Source organism: Ovis canadensis, chromosome 10, assembly GCF_042477335.2.
Source record: "Ovis canadensis isolate MfBH-ARS-UI-01 breed Bighorn chromosome 10, ARS-UI_OviCan_v2, whole genome shotgun sequence".
NCBI classification, from domain to species: domain Eukaryota; kingdom Metazoa; phylum Chordata; class Mammalia; order Artiodactyla; family Bovidae; genus Ovis; species Ovis canadensis.
In genome coordinates this window covers 68,477,334-68,483,506 of record NC_091254.1, presented here as the reverse complement: position 1 = coordinate 68,483,506, position 6,173 = coordinate 68,477,334, and the positions used below count along the sequence as shown (strand labels likewise).

The following is a 6,173-nucleotide window of genomic DNA, read 5'->3' as shown; positions in this document are numbered from 1 at the left end:
AATTACATTTTATATATTAAATTTATACATTAAATATGTTATACATAATATAACTATATATATTCATATAATAATATAATCAGGAAAGTACAGATCAGCTGGTCACAACATTGCAAAGAATAACACAAAGCACAGTAAAGGAACATAGGCATGGTAAACATGAAGAGTTAATTTAAATATCAGTTTGAAATTTCTTCGTTATTCTCAGGGACTAAAATATTCACACTAGCTACTGGGGCTCCATTCCTAGTCAGTTATCACATATGTTATGCTATTCTTAGTCGCTCAGTTGTATCTGACTCTTTGGGACCCCAAGGACTGTAGCCCGCCAAGCTCCTCTGTCCATGGCATTCTCCAGGGAAGAATCCTGGAGTGGGGGTTGTCATGCCCTGCTCCAGGGGAGTTTCCCAACCCAGGGATCAAACCCAGGTCTCCCACATTGCAGGCAGATTCTTTACTATCTGAGCCACCAGGGAAGCCACCAGGACATTATCACATAACAGGTAACATAATGTCCATATCCATGTTGTTACTAAGCTTGAGTTTCCTCTACTCTCTGAGTGTCTCAACCACACTCAGGGTTGTGCATAAGCTCCTCTCCGAGGAGGTTCCCATCTTTATCCATCTCACATGACTCTTCTGAGCTCCACATACATTGCCTCCTGGATATCTCCAGTTTTACTCCACAGACATTCAAATTCAACATATTCATCACTGTACCCCCAAATCCTCTTCTTCCCAAATCAGAAACCTAGAAATGATGCTTGACTTTAGCATCTCTCAGATTCTCTCCTCATGGTATCATCAGCTTCCAAGCATGAAAGAATATTTCTCTTGCGTAACTCTTACATCTAATAAAATTGACAATGCGTGGTTAATACCTGGGCTCAAAAACGGTTCCTATCTCAGCTGAGTTACTACACATCTCCTGACAGGTCTTCTCAAAGGAAGAGCTTCCTTTCACCCCAACCCAAACATACTCCTCTACCTTACCATAGTGACTTTCCAAAATGCAAGTACCTCTCTCCACTCACTCACTTTTAAATGCTTCAGTGTCCAATAGTTTGAGTTAAAGTCCCTCCAGCTTTTGGATTAAAGCCTTTACTCTTTTTTTTTTTCATTCAAAAAATCAATCAATGTTTATTGCATCCTTTTATTTATTTAAATTAGAGGATAAATACAACACTGTGATGGTTTTTGCCATACATCCAGATGAATTGGCCATAGGTATATTTGTGTTCCATCCATCCTGAACCCCTTTCCCACCTCCCTCCCTGCCCTATGCCTCCAGGTTGTCACAGAAGCACTGGCTTTGGGTGTCCTGCTTCATAGATCAAACTGCCAATGGCTATCTGTTTTACATATGGTCATGCATATGTTTCAATGCTAGTCCCTCAAGTCATCCCACCCTCTCCTCCCACTGAGTCCAAAAGTCTATTCTTTATGTCTGTGTTTCCTTTACCACCCTGCACATAGGATCATCGGTACCATGTTTCTAGATTCCATGTATATGTATTAATATATGGTATTTGTCTCTCTCTTTCTTACTTGCTTCACTGTGTAATAGGCTCCAGGTTCATCCACCTCCTTAGAACTGACTCAGATGTGTTCCTTTCTATAGCTGAGTAATATTCCATTGTGTATATGCACCACAACTTCCTTATCCATTCATCTGTTGATGGCCATCTAAGTTGCTTCCATGTCCTCTCTGTGGTAAGGAGTGCTGCAATGAACATTTGACATGAAAAGCCAAGCTGATCGCTTCTTTCTGATCTTCCCCAATCCCCATGCTCTGCCAAAGCTTCAGCCTTAAAAGTGACCCTCTCCCATTGCCACCATTCGTTTGCTGACATTCTACTATTGATCTAAAACACCTTGTCCAGTTTTCTCCACCATAACTAAATCTCCCTCATCCTTTAAAAATTCAGCTGAATCCTGACCTCCTTCTTTTGTAATCCCTTCCCTCCTTCCACTAAGTTACAGGGCTCTTTCCTGTGTTCATAAAGCGCCCTGCGCAGGCATAGGCATATATTTACTATACTGAATTAGGATTTCCAATTTCCTGTCCATATCCTTCGTTGACTATGAGTCCATGAGTGCAGAGGATTGTTCGTGTCTGTCCCGCCTAGCTCTAGAACAATGCTTACTGCATTGTAGATGTTCCATCAATGATTGTTTAGCATGTAAATGACAGAATGAGTTTCCAGGGATAGGATTAGTTTGCTGCTGCTGCTGCTAAGTTGCTTCTGTCGTGTCTGACTCTGTACGACCCCATGGACCGCAGCCTACCAGGCTCCTCCGTCCATGGGATTTTCCAGGCAAGAGTACTGGAGTGGACTAGTTTAGTGGGAAGGAAATATACTGTCTACTTCTACATTCGAAATTACTTACTAGAAAAGATTAAAAAATGAATATTTCTTGTGTAACTACTTACACCCAGCATTGGATATATTATTTAGGAGCTAAGGTGAGAGAGAAAGAGAGATTGAAAAAGATAAGAGAGACATAGAAATCTGTTTGTACTTCATCATTTGTTTACATGTTCCAAAAGTCTCCTGTTCAAGACAAGATGGTTAGGAACAGAGCTGGCAGACAGAAGCCTCACAGGACTAGCGCTGCTCAGAACTCTAAAGCCAGCAGGATTTTTTTTTTTTTTAATATGGGATGGTTCATGGATTTGCATGTCATCTTTGCACAGGATCCATGCTAATCTTCTCTGTATCATTTCAATTTTAGTACATGTGCTGCCAAAGCAAGCACAATCAGCAAGTCTTAAAGTGGAGAATAAATATGTGATTAAAAAAGAAATCAATCTCGGTACCAAAACAATTTTATAAAGGTCAATATACATTTGCTAAAACCATCCGGATATATTTTCAAGATGCTATTTAGAATAAATTGGTTTTAGCCTATGATAAAATATGAAGCCATGACAACCTTTTGTTTTATGTTTGATTTTTAAAATAAAGTTAATGTATTTAAGCTAAAAACAAAACTAAAAGTAAGTTACCCATATCTCCCACCCACTATCCCCCACCTCAGGCAAACACCAATCTGTTGTCTGTACCTGTGAGCATGGTTTCATATACATAAAGTTTTTACATGTGGAATATAATAATATATATTTATATAGAATATATATTTACATTTTTATCATGTATTAATGTATTTAGATTCCACATTCCACATATAAGACATCATACAGATAGTATTTGTCTTTCTCTGACTTACTTCACTTGGCATAATCCCCATGAGGTCCATTCATGTTATTGCAAATAGTAAGCAAATTTTTTTTAAGTATTATTGACTTACAATGTTTCAGATGTACAACAAGGTGATTCAGTTATATATATGTATATACGTATGTTTATCAGAGAAGGCAATGGCAACCCACTCCGGTACTCTTGCCTGGAAAATCCCATGGATGGAAGAGCCTGCTGGGCTGCAGTCTATGGAGTCGATAAGAGTCAGACACGACTGAAGCAACTTAGCAGCAGCAGCAGCATGTATGTATATGTGTATATATACATATATACACACATACGTATATGTATTTCAGATTCCTTCCCATTATTGTTTATTACAGATATTTAATATAGTTCCCTGTGCTAAACAGTAGGTCCTTGTTATTTATCTGTTTTATACATAGAAGTGTGTATCTATGGAGAAGGCAATGGCAGCCCACTCCATACTCTTGCCTGGAAAATCCCATGGACGGAGGAGCCTGGTGGGCTGCAGTCCATGGGGTCGCTAGGAGTCAGACACGACTGAGTGACTTCACTTTCACTTTTCACTTTGATGCATTGGAGAAGGAAATGGCAACCCACTCCAGTGTTCTTGCCTGGAGAATCCCAGGGACAGGGGAGCCTGGTGGGCTACCGTCTTTGGGGTCGCACAGAGTCAGACACTACTGAAGCAGCTTACCAGCAGCAGTAGCAGTGTGTATCTACAATCCCAAATTCCTAGTTTATCCCCTACTCCCTTTCCTCTTTGGTAATCTCAAATTTGTTTTTCATGTCGATGAGTCTATTTCTGTTTTGTAAATAAGTTCATTTCTATTATGTTTTTAGAGTCCATATATAACTGCCATCACATGATATTTGTCTGGCAACCAATTTTTTAAAGGAAAATAGAAGACAAACTAAAATGTTGCCGTTTTGTCAAAATATGTGTTGAAACCAGTATGAGTTCTAAAGCATTTGCAGAGTCTACAATGTAGAATTAAAATTTCTTGTTCCAGTTAGAACTATTAAAATAAGGCAGTTCCCCCTATTGTCCCCAGAATCTCTTGCAGCGCCCCTGTTTGTTTGGAAGTCTATCTGATAGGCCTCTATGAGAGAGTGAGTGAGTGAAGTCGCTCAGTCGTGTCTGACTCTTTGCGACCCCGTGGACACCAGGCTCCTCCGTCCATGGGATTTTCTAGGCAAGAGTACTGGAGTGGGTTGCCTTTTCCTTCTCCAGGGAACTTCCCGACCCAGGGATCGAACCCAGGTCTCCCGCATTGTAGACAGACGCTTTACCATCTGAGCCACCAGGGAAGTCTCCTATATATGCTGCCAATTGTCTTTGGCACAGAAATACTTTGTTCAGGCCTGCCTTGTCCAATGGCACCCTCTAATTCAGATCTCAGACACAACATTAAAACTTACCAGTTCTGCATTCCAATGCCTTAGGCTGTTTCAGTAGTGTAATCTGAAAGAAGTTCCAGCTAATGACCCTGAACAAAAATCCAGCAGACTTCAAATCACAATATATAAGTAGCAGCTCCCTCTACCCTTTAACTTAGATTAAGCAAGCATTGTTCTTTCATTTTTTTATTACAGCCATTCTCGTCTAACCAAACTTGTTCTCAATTCAGCCACACAGGCATTACTGTATGAACACATTCATTTTATGCCCACTATGTTCCTAGACATTCTACCTAGCTTGGGCTAACCATGTATTCCCAAGACTATTTCTGTTTGATCAGATTTTGGTGAACCCAGCAATGATAGGCAAAGAATGAGATGGTCTTAAACCTCAACCGACTAAGTCTGACTAACTGTGTGTTCCCCAAATGTCATGATGGTTATATGCATCTGTACAAAATTACTACTTCCCAACTTTTCAGCCTTTGGCTCTTTCATCTCTCAAATATATCAAATAACTGGAGATTACGAATGCCACATGATATTAACAAGCTCTCCTTGTTAATATCAAGAATGGTAACCTCCTTTTACTTTCTCAGAATAGTGAATGTTTGTTATTCTTGTTTTGTTTTTGTCCTTAAAGTGAACAAAAGTAAGTATTTCCTATCACTTTTCTTTCTGATCACTTAACTTGCCAAGAAATTATAAGGAAGCTACTACTCTAATACACTGGGCAAAATTGTTTTTGTTTTGTAAGTTGACTTAAAAAAAAAAACTCTGAAGATTTCTTTCTCAAATTTTTCTAGACTCATCAGTGGAAACTGGAAACACAAGAAAAATCACTTGCCTAAGGAAATGGAAGACCCAAACTGTGAAATTTTATCATCCTAGGTATTTTCCAAGTATCTCAGGTCCACAGGGTTTGCAGCTCATGTATTTAGCTGGCAAACTTTGGAAGAAAAATAGAATTACAGGCACTAAATGAGAGAATTTTTTTAGTAAAAATAAAGGAAGATCCCATAAAGCTCTCAGTTTTCTACCTAGAATTTTTAAAAAACATTATCTACATATTTTTGTGTTCACTTTTTCTACATATGGTTTGAACAATTGGTCTCACTTTCGGTTTTACTTAAATGCTTAGTATATTTATATGGAACATGTTTCATTGCCCATAGAGAAACCCAACAAATATTTGTCAAATTGAATTAAATGGACTTATATTATAATATTCCTATTGAGGAATACACCTGACTTATTTTAGGCTACTGGAAGAGGAAATGGCAACCCACTCCAGTACACTTGACTGGGAAATCCTATGGACAGAGGAGTTGGCTACTGTCCACAGGGTTGCAAAGAGTCCAACACTATTGAGCAACTGAGCACATAAGCATCTTAGACTAACTCATCTATGTCAATCTTTTACTATAAGTAGATACTTCATATTATTTCAGAGAAAACATTTTAAAAGTAACAAATTTTTCTATGTTTTCTGCATTCTGTTTTTTCTTTTCTATCAAAAAAAAAAGGAGAGAGAGAGACTTGAAA

The 6,173-nt window shown here is 38.7% G+C and overlaps 1 non-coding gene across 1 annotated transcript; it reads right to left on the bottom strand.

Annotated features, from left to right (window-relative positions):
- Positions 1-2,653: 2,653 nt before the first annotated feature.
- On the bottom strand, positions 2,654-2,760 carry LOC138447010 (U6 spliceosomal RNA). Its single transcript, XR_011259647.1, has one exon. It is a non-coding gene; the product is annotated as a U6 spliceosomal RNA (small nuclear RNA).
- Between the last annotated feature and the right edge of the window lie 3,413 nt (positions 2,761-6,173).